Here is a 15,178-nt window from a genome sequence, read left to right on the forward strand (position 1 = left end):
TTCTACCAACGTCCTTTCCTGAATGGTGAATCCCGGATCCTACGTTCCCACAGCGCATACTCTTATTGGCGCCCTTGGTAGTTCCGTAGGATCCGAAATTTGCCATATTGAAGAATCTCTCCCCTGAGTGCCTGTCATTGTAGGTCTCGTCATCTGCCATTGGTGGATTTTTGCTCGACTCCTCCCTGCTTGTGGTACTTCCTCGAGTTCCTCTTCGTCTTGGATCCAGGGCCCTAAGCCCCACACTCCATTCTTTAGTATCCTTCGCCGTACTAAGGTGTGTCGAGAAAGGAACCGGGCATCCTCTTGGGCCATGGACTATACGTCCACATCGGAAACAAAATAAGGGTAGCTTTTCATATTTGAACTTAACCCATGATGATTTCCCCGCAAGACTAAGGGCTCTACCACGATCAAGAGGTTTAGTGATGTTGATAGTAACCTGCAGCCTCAAACAACTCCCCCAGCCCATGCCATCACCTGCAATGTCAACATCTTCAAGTTCTCCCAACGATCTCCCAATCTTTGTCCCAATGCTCTTGTTCATACAAAGAAGAGGCATGTCATGAACTTGGATCCAAAATGAGGAATTGTTGAATTCCAATTGGGAAGGCGATGTACTTCTGTCAAACTCATTCAAAACCAATATCTGCCTATCAAACGACCATGGCTGCCCCTCCAACACCCTCCGCTTGTCAACTTCATCAGTAAACTCAAACAGCCAGATGTTGTCTCTCAGCTCTTTGAATTTCACGCCTCCTGCAATACGTCGTATAGTAGATAATACCGATCTGAATGCCTCCTTGTTTACGTTCTTCTTTGTCCATACCTTCCCAACCAGACACTTCCCTCCCGCTTCCTTGCCATCTGCAATTTCACCTTCCTCCACCTGAATCCCGATCTTCTCCCCCTCAGTTAAAGAGATCTTCCCATGTAGGTCCTCCAGTTCATCCGCCATTCCTTCTTGTTCTATCACCAAATCACCACTACTAAACCTCCAACGCCGAATAATGGTAGGAGACTAAACCCTCAAAACTATCGGTTTCTCTAGAGAGGAACCCTAGCGAGGACGAGACACGCCTTGTCTTTTAGGTGTCGTGTTAATGAAACCTAATTCTAATCCTTCCTCATATCAAGGATGGCCTAATACAAAAACATACCATTTGTCTGTGTTAAGTGCTAAAATATTCATATTTTTAGCTCTTAACTTACATGTTTTAATCCTTTAGTTTTATCTAATTCATGCCATTTTAGTTCCTTTATGTGTTTTCCATGTTTTTATAGGTTTTCGGAAGAAAAGAAAGTAAATTTGGAAGATTTGGGCTCAAAGAGAGAAAATGAGAAAAGTTGGAGCCCCTGACAGTGCGATCGATCGCAGGCTCCCTGTGATCGAGCGCACTACCAGAGAAGACAAAGCATGAAGCAGCCATGTGCAATTGAGCGCACAACAAAAGAGGCTCGATCACAGACGTGCGATCGAGTGCACACGGGTTGTAATCGAGCGCAACCGTGCGCAGGTGACACATCAAGTGGCGGCCAGACTGTTAGTATTTCTATATTAAGGTTTTCCAACTCCCACTTGTAATAGGAATAAAACCCTGTGAATTTTCTAGGTTTACTAGTGTAACAAGGACTTCTAAAGCCCTATAAACAGACCTCTAAACCTTGAGAATAATAAGAAAAAAAAAAAGAGGGGGGGGGGGGGGAAAGACACAACTTGGGGAGAGGAATTAGAGGCTACCTTTCCGTGCTTTCTTTACCTTTTCCTTTTTCTTTTATTATGTATAACTAACTCTTAAGGAGGGCTAGATTGAAGCCCTAATTATGTTTATTTAATATTTCAATATTGGTGCCTTTGTGATAATCATATTGTGTTGCTTAACTTGATTAATTCCTGTTTTCTTGAATTCCTCATATGTATGTGATTGGTCATTATATGCATATGGTATGGATTAGTTAATTAAATCAATTTGGATGATGAAGTCTTGGGTTTAATAAGAGTAACAAAAGATATCCACACCGGATTCTTGGGTTAATCAACATGGAAAACTAGGAGTGTACACCCATGCCCTAGGTTCTGTGTGTTGGTCGATTGCCATAGATTTATGCTTTCTTAAAGAAGAACTTAGTATACACCCATGCTAAATCCTTTGACAAAGAAAAGAGTTAGAGTATACACCCATGCCTAACTCGTTGTTCAGGGAAATCAATAGCTTAAGAAGTATACACTCATGCCCTTACGTTGGCAAACATTAGGTATTCATAATATGATTGGATCATTGGCATCTTGTTATATTAATTCATCATAATTAGTAGTAGATATCAAAGCCCTACCTTTCATTTATCTTGATATCTTTTTATTTCTTTTTCATAATATTAATTTAGTGACAAGTTAATATTTTTATCAATTCTAAAACAAAATCAACAATCCTCGTGGGATCGATCTCATACTTGTTGCACTATACTATCATTTGATCTTGTACACTTGCGAGTAAAATGTACTATATATTATCTATTAATTTAGGTAGTATTTTGCACAACAAGTTTTTGACGCCGTTGCCGGGGATTGTTTGATTTTCTTTGAAATTTTTTTTTTTCCTTAGTTTATTTTTGTTGTTTTTATAGTTTTCTGTAGTTGTTGTTCTGCCTCCGGTGGTGCACTCGAGCGCCCATTCCAGGGCAACTGAGCGCACCTCACGGTGCGATCGATCGCACTTCCAGACAACAGCACAGAAACTGTTTTAATTACAGATCTGATTTATTTCTTTTATTTTTGTTTTTATTTTTCTTTTGTTATTTAATTTTTTTTTTTTTTTAATCATGCTGAGAAACAATACACCTCCAGTGCGAAGACCTATGAAAAGTTCATTCAGTCCCCAGATCGTCAACCCGCCATCATGCATTAATTTCCAGCCCATTGTGCAGAGCAGTTACGATTTATCTCTGCTGCTCAATATGAGTCCACACTATAAAGGCACACCTACAGAGAACTCATATTGGCATATTCAAGAATTCTATGATCTCTGCAGGACTCAAAATGTTCAGGGTTTAACTCCAAAAGAAATTAGGTTAATCCTCTTCCCTTTTTCTTTAAAAGATAATGCTAAGATATGGTACAATTCTTTGGCCACAGGTTCTATTCATACTTGGGATGTGATGGCCACAAAGTTCTTAAAGAAATTTTTCCCAACCCGAAAGACAAGGCAATTGAGAAGGGAAATTATGGCTTTCCAACAAAGAGATGGAGACATTTTCTTTCGAGGCATGGGAACACTTTAATGAGCTACTTCTCAGATGCCCTCATCACAATATATCTCAAGACGATCAGGTAATGGCATTCTACGAGGGTTTAAATGATCCTAACAAGAGTCTTGTAGATTTAGCTTGTGGTTACATGTTGATGGAGAAAAGCGGTGAGGAAGCCATAGAACTCTTTGAGACCTTAAGTGAGACCTCCCAACAATTCACATCTAAAGGGAGACAAGGACTCAAAGGAAAAGGCATATATGAAGAGAGCACCAATGGAGGAATTCAGGCTCAAATGGCTGCCATGGTGAAAAAGCTGGACATGCTCATGAAAGCTATGACTAGCAGTGCTCCTGTTCAACAAGTTAAACAAGTCGAGGTATGTGCCATATGTTCCCATATTGACCACACCACTAAGACTTGTCCCATGTTTTCAATTGCAGATCAAGAGTCATCTCTCATCAATTGGTCCCAACAATAATATCATGAAGAGGAGCCATCTCCCATCTATTGGCCTTCACAACACCAAGAAGAGGAGCCATCTCCACAGTTCCATGGTCAATCATACTCCTTTCTTAGCCACAATGAAGCCAATATGCAACTATTGGAATACGCTGCCAAGATAGAAGCTCATGAAGAGGTGCCACCTCCCGTCAATTGGCCTCAACAATATAACGAAGAAGAGTGTCAAAGTCAGTTTGTTGCCAATCCTAATGAAAAATACATGGAGGAAGAGTGCACTTACCATCATGAGCAAGCAATTACCACATTTAGGAGTGAAGAAGCAGTTGAAAATCAAGGAGAAGAGAGGAAGGAGGAGCAAATTGAGGTTCTACAGGAACCACATTGTGAAAAGGAAGAGAGCACTGAGACTTTTTCAACATCAGCTCCTATTCCCGAATTACCAAGAGTCTAAGAGAGAAGTCATCTAAGGTTATGTGATGTGCAAATTGAGGACCTCAAGATAGAAAAGCTCCCTAAGTTTTCTTCTTATTTTATTCCAGTTCATGATTCCGTTCCGGATGAGAAACCGTTTGAGAAGACTCAGAATGGTCTACCCCGATATACAGACATTTGAAATCACCTTGCAATAGAAAAGATTCATTCCCTTTGGTGCAAGAGAAGGAAAGATTGGTGCTTCAAGTTTAAAGTGCCACAGTGTGGCTGAAGACGATAAACTTAGCGCTCATGGGAGGCATCCCACATCATATCCTTTTTATTTTTGTTTGTTTGTTTTATTTTGATTTTATTCTATTTTGTTGTGTTTGTTTTATTTTATTTATGTTTTCCTTTGTTACTTTAGTGTTTTGCAAGGACAAGTGTGCTTCAATTCAAAATTTGGGGGGTGTGCTATGAGCCATACTATTCCAAACAGTTCGTCCATCTCCCGAGTAAATTCTTTCCTTGTTATAGACACATTGGGGACAATGTGTAATTTAAGTGTGGGGGTATAGGAGATACTTTACAAACACTTTGTCCCAGTTCTATTTTATTATTATTTTTATTGTTTATGAAAAAAAAAAAAAAATAGTTTTATTTTATTTTTGTTGTTTGTGAAAAGAAAGAAGAAGAAAAAAAAAAATTATGCATGTTCATGTTTACCTTAAAAAATTGGTTAACCTGAAAGAATTATGGCTTGAATTCATCAGTGAGCTTAAAATTTTGAACACATGATCTGATGAGAGAATTTGTTAGTTTGGTTACTTGCTTAGGACAGTTGAAAAATAACATGCTTGATCTAATCACTCAAGCACATTAGCACATAATTTGTGGAGTATGACATGAAGTCTGATGTGTGTGTTTCTATGTCTTGAGTGAAACTGGATGATTTATTAGATGGATACTTTGGTGTATATATATATGTGTGTGATAAAAAAAAAAAAAAGAAAAAAAAATATATATATATATGATCATTGATAAGCTTTTCACTGAGTAACTAGACCTCTTGTCTCAAAGCATTGAGTGTTCACATCAAAAGGTGAAGAATTTTGATTTGGTTAATGTCATGATCAGTTTGGTTTCGTAGCCTTTTTGACTCGAGTTAGTAAGTCCTAGGAGTGTCTCTACACCTAATGTCCTAAAGCCATCTGGTTCGGGAGTCATTGACTTAACACTCGTTACATGGGTCAATTAGAAAGCTTAAGGGAACCAAGCATTGCACAACCTGACTAAAAAAATAAAAAATAAAAAAATATATATGCCATTGTTGTTCGTTCTAATAGGAATTTCAGTGAACTTCAAGATATGGAGACATTACACATTGGAAATACTTGGAAGCCTCGTAATTTTGTAGTAGTTCATTTTACACCATTTTCAAACTTGTGATGTTTTAGCATGTCCTTTGTAAGTAATTGAGCATTGAGATTCCAATTCATTGTGAAGATGGAGTTCATCTTTTTAAGCTTGCTAATGAATGAAAATCATGATCTTGAAGTGATACTTTAATTTTTGGAATAACATGAACTGTGCATGATGTTTGTGGGTACCATTTCTGAAAAACTCTACCGAGACTTCACTTGTCCTTTAGGGAATGCCTAGGGGTTTAAAAGGCTTGTGGCATACGCTAAATGCAATCGTACATTCCACGAAAGATGGATTTGTCTTTTGCTTTCTGTTTTTCCGTTTAGTTTTTAGTTTTGTATTGCTAAGGGACTAGCAATATGTAAGTTTGGGGGTGTGTTAAGTTCTAAAATATTCATATTTTTAGCCCTTAACTTACATGTTTTAATCCTTTAGTTTTAGTTAATTCATGCCATTTTCATTCCTTTATGTGTTTTCTTTGTTTTTGTAGGCTTTTGGAAGAAAATGAAGTAAATCTGGAAGATTTGAGCTCAAAGAGAGAAAATGGGAAAAGTTGGAGCCCCTAACAGTGCGATCGATCGCTAGCTCCCTGCAATCGAGCGCACTACCAAAGAAGACAAAGCATGAAGCGGCCATGTGCGATCCAGTGCACAACAGAAGAGGCTTGATCGCAGACGTGTAATCGAGCGCACCTGTGCGCAGGTGACACATCAAGAGGCGGCCTGACTGTTAGTATTTCCATATTAGGGTTTTCCAACTCCCACATGTAATAGGAATAAAACCCTACGAATTTTCTAGGTTTACTAATGTAACAAGGACTTTTAAAGCCGTACAAATAGACCTATAAACCTTGAGAATAAAAAAAAAGTGGGGGAGGGGGGGGGGGAGATGACACAACTTTGGGAGAGGAATTGGAGGCTACCTTTCGGTTCTTTCTTTACCTTTTCCATTTTCTTTTATTATCTATAACTAACTCTTAAGGAGGGCTAGATTGAAGCCCTAATTATGTTTATTTAATATTTCAATATTGGCGCCTTTGTGATAATTATATTGTGTTGCTTAACTTGGTGAATTCCAGTTTTCTTGAATTCCTCATATGTATGTGATTGGACATTATATGCATTTGGTATGGATTAGTTAATTAAATCAATTTGGATGACTGAGTCTTGGGTTTAATAAGAGTAACAAAAGATATCCACACCGGATTCTTGGGTTAGTCAACATGGAAAACCGGGAGTATACACCCATGCCCTAGGTTCCGTGTGTTGGTCGATTTCCATAGATTTATGCTTTCTTAAAGAACAACTTAGTATACACCCATGCTAAATCCTTTGAGAAAGAAAAGAGTTAGAGTATACACCGATGCCTAACTCGTTGCTTAGGAAAATCAATAGCTTAAAGAGTATACACCCATGCTCTTAGGTTGGCAAATATTAGGTATTCATCATATGATTGGATCATTGACATATTGTTATATTAATTGAGCATAATTAGTGGTGGATATCAAAGCCCTACCTTTATATTTATCTTTATATCTTTTTATTTCATTTTCATAATATTAATTTAGTGACAAGTTAATATTTTTCTCAATTTTAAAACAAAATCAACAATCCTTGTGGGATCGATCTCGTACTTGTTGCACTATACTATCGTTTGATCTTGTGCACTTGCGAGTAAAACGTACTAAATATTATCTATTAATTTCGGTAATATTTGGCACAACAGTCTGCACCTTAGTTCATTTACCTTGATCAAATCAAACTACATACTTATAGCCGTTTACCTAATTGGCAGCAAAATTTGAATCGTGATATCGTATTCGTGTGCCACCCTATATCTGTAGAAAATGGAAGTGTCTCATTGTCAATATGCTCGATGGTGACACTCCAGAAATATCATCTCTTGGAAAGCAACGTCTGGAAAAAAAAAAAAATAGACTTACCTATTGGGCATATTATTGTTTACTTGTAAGCATCAATTGATTATTGTTTATCGTATACAAGTAAGCTCTTAAGATATATTGAATATGGTTTAAGGTGTGTTAATAAAATTATCATACAAAAGATCTTAAACCATAAACAATGTAACTTATAAACTGTTGTTCGTAGTCATTAATATAAGGGATAAATGCAAAATTGGTCCATATGGTTGGCTTAAATTACAAATAACTCCATGTGGTATAACAAATTTTTTATAGGCCTCTATAGTTGGCCTTAATTACAAATCATTACATGTGGTATAATAAATAATTTCTATGTCTTTAAGGTAGGGCAAAATAACAGTTTGCTACATGAAATCAATTTTCGTTAAGTAACTTAACATAATTCATTCCTTTGTCACGTCATACCCACTAAAAACACGACACATAATATTATGAATTTTTAACTTTAAAAAATGACAACTAGGATTTTCTACGCCATTTTAGGACACAACTAAGATTACACATCAACCCTCACTCAACGTCATACTGCTACAGTAAGTTAACCTATTCTCTTCTATCCCCAAAATTTTACTCCGTGCATAACCCTCCATAATTTTCATCTTCCTCGCTACAATTTGGGAGCATTTTGAGAGAATTTGACTGTTGCATTCTGTGAAGCGATTGAGGAGATTAGGTTAATTTACGGTAGCAGTATAACATGGAGTGAGCTAATATATAATCTTAGCTAGAATCCTAAATTGATGTGAAAAATCATAGTCGTCATTTTTTAAAGTGTAATAGATTTTGTAAAGTTACTAAATGAAAATTGATTTCAGTGAGTAAACTCTTATTTTGACATACCCTAAGGACCTATAAATTATTTTTATACCACGGTGAGTGATTTCTAATTTAGGCTAACCACGGGAATTTATAAATTATTTTTTATACCACAAGAAGTAATTTGTAATTTAGGCCAACCATAGAGACTAATTTTGCATTTATCTCTTAATATAATTGGACATTACATTTGATAAGACTATAACTTATCAATCATGATGATTTATCTTGATCATGTGAAGTACTAGAGATTTGATAGATATGTTTGTGTGATTACAATGTATTGAACGAACCACATGAGTTCTTGTTCTATCATAATGACTATCAATATTAATAACATGAACTCATGACTACTAATAGCGTTGACTCTCAATCTTGAGAGAAATGTGAAGTGAAGTTCACTTCGACACAATTGTTACTGTGCACAACAATGATGAATAATATGGAATCGAAAATAGTGAGATGAAGAGAAAAATCAAGACACAAATTTACATGGTTCGGCAATATGGTTACGTCCACAAGAGAGTGTAGCTATATTTTACAATTTAATAATTTAGGGTTACAACTTAACATTCTTATTGGAAAACCCTAATTGTAAGTATTTTAGAAAACCCCAAAATACCCTTCACAACCTATTTGTCCCCAGGCCCACATAAACCTAATTACACCTAATGGGCCAGTAGTTTCAGTATCTCTCTCTATGCCTGAGAGCATATAAGCCACTTGTTCGAACAATCTCCACCTTGGTGAGTATTCACCTCTTCGAAGATAATCAAGTATTGGGCCTTCACATTGAACTAATAGTTTTGGGGATCACCCTTCTCTCCTCTCCTTTCTAGCACCTAGAGACATTTGTCAAGTCCAAGCAATGCTTGAATTTGTCTACGATAACAGGCTTCATAAATATGTCTGCTGTATGCTCAGAAGTGTGAATCTTCTTAAGAAACAATTCACCTCTAACAACCAAGTCCCTGATCTTTTGAGACCTCACATCAATATGCTTGGTTCTCGTATGATACACCTGGTTCTTTGCCAAGTAAATGGCACTCTGACTGTCACAATACAATGGAACTCCACTTACTGAATACCTAGCTCCCTAACTAACCTTGTGAGCCACAAAGCTTCCTTTGCAACCTTAGCCGCCACCATGTACTCCGCCTCTGTCGTGGACATTGCAACCGTGGATTGGATCATCATAAACCACAAACAAATGGGTCCTCCTACAAGAGTGAACATGTAACCTGTGGTCGATCTCTTATCATCCAAATCCCCTGCATAATCTACATCCACGTACCCCACAATTGACAAATCACCCTTATGTTTGACAAAAGTGATGTCATAGTCTGTAGTATATTTGAAGTATCTGAAAATCCATTTGACTACATCCTAGTGTTGTCTCCTTGGATTTGCCATGTACTTGCTCACCACACTGATTGTATTAGCAAATTTGGCTTGGTATATAACATAGCGTACATCAAACACCCCACTGCACTCATATATGGGACCTTAAACATGTCTTTAGTTTCTTCAACTGCCTTTGGACACTATGAGGTAGACAAATAGAAGTGATTCGCTGAAGGTGTACTCATTGGTTTCGTATTATCCATGCTAAGCCTCTCCAACATCTTCTTCAAATAGCCAGCTTGAAATAGCCACAATCTCTTGGCATCCCTGTCCCTACGAATCTCCATCCCAAGAATCTTCTTGGCTGCACCCAAATCCGTCATGTCAAATTCTCTACTCGAGAAAACCTTTAGCTTGTTGACCTCCACTATACTCATAGCTACAATAAGCAAATCATCCACGTACCCTAACAGAAAAACAAATGAGCCATCATCAAGGCTCCTTACATACACAAAACAGTCATATTCACATCTCATGTATCCAATTCTAATCATGTAGGAGTCAAACCGCTTATACGATTGTCTTGGAGACTACTTCATCCCATAAAGTAACTTATTCAATTTACAAACCAAGTTCTCCTGTCCAGGTTGACCGAACGCTTTGATGTGGTCTTTTTGTGTGCAAAAATATCAATAATAAAAATAGCACTGACAATAGTATGAATCCTTGTATGATAGGGCTATATTGAACCTCAAGGATTGCGTAGGTGTTGTTGTTAAGCTTATCAAGATCAAATATAACTTAATTCAAAAGATGATTGTTTTGTTTTTCTTTTATAAAAGTAAAAATAAAAGTAAAAATAAAGATAAATAACAATGAGAGAAAGAATATGGGTTGATTTCACCATTAATCGCATAACAATGGTCAATCATAAATTAATAAAGAAAATTGATACCATGCATGATATAGGGCTCGTCTCACTCGAGTAGTCAAGAAAATACTATAATTAAGAAATAAGTATAATCCATCTTCGATTGGCATGGACTGTTTACCTAACCTCCAGATGCGGTACGGTCCTTCTTCCCTAGGCATGGACTATCAAATCGCTTAATCAGTTACATGCAATCAAGGACTAAGCAAAACTCATCTTCGGGTCGTATGAATTGTCTACCTAAATTACACTAACCTAGGGTGTAGAATCATTCGACTTCCCTAGGCATGGACTATCAAACCCTCTTGATCATGTGTTAGTTAAAACCGTTGTATAACAATCATTCATATAATCACAGAAAATATGAAGGATTGAGATCAACCAAGATAAAAAGTTTTTTAAGACAAGAGAAAAATTTAATAATGATTGCGTATAAACTTTAAAACCAAATCTCTAAGTTATACAACCATCATGCATATAGAAAATTCTTAAATTAAAAATACAATTAAACCATTGTTACTTGGAAAGGGCTACATCAACACCCTCTTATAAATTTAGCTGCTTATGGTGGTGCTAGAATGGTCTCCAGCCATGTTCATCTTCTCATCAACTCTTCAAGCTTCCAAGAAGATATTTTTTGTCTAAAACTAAGCACACATTCTATGCAAAACCTAGAGACCTATTTCTAAGGTATAAAAAAAAATCTTAGAAGCCTTAGAAATCCCAGAAAAATCATGCTTCAGTCTCCTAGTCCAATTAGGAAGAAATCCTAGTACAAATAGGAATAGAATTTGTCCAAATATTTGTCCTTACATTACAAGACGATTTTTGTATAGCAAACGTCCGAAGTAGGAAAATCTTATTTTACATTGAATTATATTATTTTGAGTTAGATTTCCAATGCCATTAATTTCGCCTCAATCTGATTCTTGAGCTGAAAGTTATGGTCAAAATACTGAGATGTGTGCAGAATCCAAAATTTAATCCAATCTGATTTTAACTCCAATTAGAGAAATTGCGGTTTAATTATTTTCTTCATTTGATTAAACTTAATCACATCATATAGGTCCTTTCAAAATGTGCTATTAGCCCAAAATAAATGGAATTTTTTGCATTTTTATTAAAAACCTGAAAACACTCAAACAACAACTAAATCAAATAGATAACAGTGCTAAGGAATTAATATATGTGAGTTAAGGAGTTTGAATGTGCAACATTCGACGCTTATCATACCCCCAAACTTACATATTGCTAGTCCCTTATCAATACATGATTGAAACTAAACTGAAAAACAAATAACTAATTCTTTTTTTCGTGGGATGTATGATTGCATTTAATGCAAAATGAACAAACACATAATTATGAAGCTTGAAAATAATTCTAACATAAATAATTCAGCATCTTATAATTTATTGGACTTCATATCAAATGAAACAACCAAGGCATAAATTTTGTTTTTGTTTGAATGTTAAGTCAATCACTCCCAAACCAAATGGTTTTAGGGCATTAGGTGTAAAGACACCCCTATGGACTTACTAACTCAAGTCAAAAAGACTACGAAGCTAACCTAGGCATGTTATCAATCAAACCAAATTTCTCACATTTTGACGTGAACACTCACTATTTAATGAGACAAGAGGTCCAGTTACTCAGTGGAAAACTCAAACTCAATCAACTTTATATATATATATCCCAATGTTATTCATCCAATAAGCCACCCAACTGTATTCAAGATATTAAAAACAAACATAATTGGTCTCAAATTTCATGCCTCATAAACATGTGCCAGTGTGCTCATGGTAAATCAAATTTAAACGAGAAGCATCTCATGTTTTCAAAAGTAAATAACAAGAGTCAAATTTCTTAGTTACATGATCATGTGTTCAAAACTTTAAGCCCACCAATAAAATTCTAATCAAACTTAAAGCTCAATCACATGCTTAAGAATAACATAACAAAAATATGGGACAATGTTTTGTTCTTCCATACCTCCAAACTTGAATCACATATCGTCTCCAATGTGTGTATAGAACTGAAAAACAAGAGCAAGATGATAGGAATACCTGAATTAGCAGATGTGGGGCAAATCATACCCCCAAACTTGAGTCTAAAATCACTAGTCCTGCAAAACGAAGTGACACTTCAATCTAGTACCAGTCAATTGTAGTGCATTATTGTCAAAATATAATCAAACTGTAAAAGGCCAGAACAACAATGGAAAAAATAAACCTGGATGGAAATCATGTACCTTGATGGAGTGAGGTTCGAGTGCCTAAGGCCTATGCTCGAACCAATGAAGCTCACTCATCTAGTCAAAATATATGGGATCTGCTATGTAAACAGAGTCCTCATCCTTGATATGCTTAATGCTCTGTGTATATCGTCCCACGGAAATCAATTAATTGGTATTTGAGTCCATGGTTCGCTTCCCAGCCTTGTCTCTCACAAAACAAGACTCAGGGATCATAACACCTTTTAGGAGAGAGTACATTGGAAGACTTTTAACTACAGGATAGAGATAGCAATAACTAAAATCACAACCACAATAACTAGATTAATAAGAAAGCATCATAACATAGATAGATACTTAAATGTATCGGTCAACGACCAGTCACCAAAATATTACAGACCACAAGAAATAACATCAATGCCTAAACCAAAGTAAAGCTAATATAATTACAATCTCAATCATCTCCAATCGGGTGGATACTCCATCGTCTCACATGAATTTGAGCCACACTGGGTCCAGATCCTCAAAGATGACTTGAATTAGGTCCTTCGCTACAACAAGTTGGTTGTCCGAATTCATCATTTGCTAAGCTAGCTAAACCGCGCAATTTATACATAATGGTGGGGGGAAAATACAAGGAATAAGTCTAAAGACTTAGTAAGTAAAAATGCAAATAGTACTTATGCCATTTAATGATGAACTCTGGTTGGTAAATTATGCAGCGTTTTGCCACGTGCCACCGCCTTCTTTCGATTAGTTTTGTTGCCACACCATTCAGAAGAACCTCCATTGGCCGCCACAATTCTATTCAGCCTGCCTCCAACGGCCCTCAAACGCACCCCCACGCCCCTGTAAAAGAATTTACGCTTGGGCTTCATGCGCCATAGCAGCTCCACCTGAAAGCGTGTGTAGCACACACACTGAGAGTTTTGTTGCTCTTTTCCTACAGCCACGTGTCACCAGAGAGATTGCCATGGCAGCACCTCTACCACATCACTCAGTGCCATGCCATGTCACCACACATTGCCACTTCAACTCGTCTGCCACATCAGCACCTTGTTAGGCTTGGCTTTGAGAGTCTTGTTTGACTTTGACTTTGACATCTCCTAGGGTTGACCACGTGTTTCCTACTCAAATTTTCAAGCCCCTTTCAACTGATCCACTTATGCCTTGCTAATCGTTGTCATCACCGATCACTTTCGTCGCTCCTAGGCCATTGATCCATTACTATTTTCAAATTTTTGGGTTAGACCGATCCTTTCAACAGTCCAGGGGTTTTCGAGTGTGACTAGCCCCTTCAACTGGTCCTTTTCTCTTAGTTTAGCCGACAAGGTGAGACGCTCTAGGGGTTTTTAGCCAAATACGACCATTTTCTCTCTACCCAGTGGACCTGGTCAGCTAGTCCATTACTAGTATATGGTTTTCAAGTCAAACTACCACTAAGTGAACCAAGCTCCCCCTTAAATGCGTGGCTCAATTCAGTCAAGGTCCATTACAGCGGCCCAATCCACTATTCTATAAGTAGGCCACTGGTCTCTAGCGATTTCTATGGCGTCATTCCGGCAACTTTTTTGGCACAACAGCTTTTCTGGAGAATTAAAAAAAAAAAATTAAAAAAGAAAAAAAGAAAAAAGAAAACTCTTTCTCTTTCCCAAAATCCTTGAGTTTGAGGGGGGATGTTAAGAATATCAAGCCCTAGTCTTAGGTCCATTTCAATGGCCCAAGTCCTTCACAGCCTACTGCCACCTACACCTTCCACCAACCACCACTGGCTGCCAATCTCTGGCTTCCACTCTGGCAACTTTTTTGAAGATCCAAAAAAAAAAAATCTCTTTCTTTCCATTTCTTTTTCTCAAACTGAAGCGTGCACCTTGAGTTTGAAGGAGGATGTTAAGAATATATTTGATATTATTATACAACTATTTCTTTCCTTTTGTAATCTATGGTTTCCGTAGTCTACTAGGTTTATCTTTCCTTAGTTTACTAGGTTTACTTGCTCATCACTCATAACCTCTCTATGAATAGAGATATCTGTATTACTTCATATAATCAGTTTTAATACAATGTAGTACCATTATATGCTTCTGTTCTTTCTTCCCTCTTTTCTTCAATATATTTAACAGTTTTTCTAAGGATGGGAGACATCTGTTAACTTTAGTTAGGAATTATGAAGTGAAAGCAAAGCCAGAAAGTATTTTATGAAAATATGTTGGCATCAAAGATGATTCTATATCTTGACAGTAAAGTCTTCCTATTATATTGTCATTGCCAATACCCAAATGATAAGTACTGAATGTTACACATTCTAACCCCTTAATTCACATATATTAATCACTTACTTTTGTTTTCAGTTGATGTTTTGTGTTGT

The 15,178-nt window shown here is 36.8% G+C and overlaps 1 non-coding gene across 1 annotated transcript; it reads right to left on the bottom strand.

The window, feature by feature from the left end:
* Nucleotides 1-3,204: 3,204 nt before the first annotated feature.
* Nucleotides 3,205-3,312, bottom strand: LOC132185974 (small nucleolar RNA R71). Its single transcript, XR_009440660.1, has one exon. It is a non-coding gene; the product is annotated as a small nucleolar RNA R71 (small nucleolar RNA).
* Between the last annotated feature and the right edge of the window lie 11,866 nt (nt 3,313-15,178).

The sequence above is a fragment of the Corylus avellana genome, chromosome ca6 (genome assembly GCF_901000735.1).
Source record: "Corylus avellana chromosome ca6, CavTom2PMs-1.0".
NCBI classification, from domain to species: Eukaryota; Viridiplantae; Streptophyta; class Magnoliopsida; order Fagales; family Betulaceae; genus Corylus; species Corylus avellana.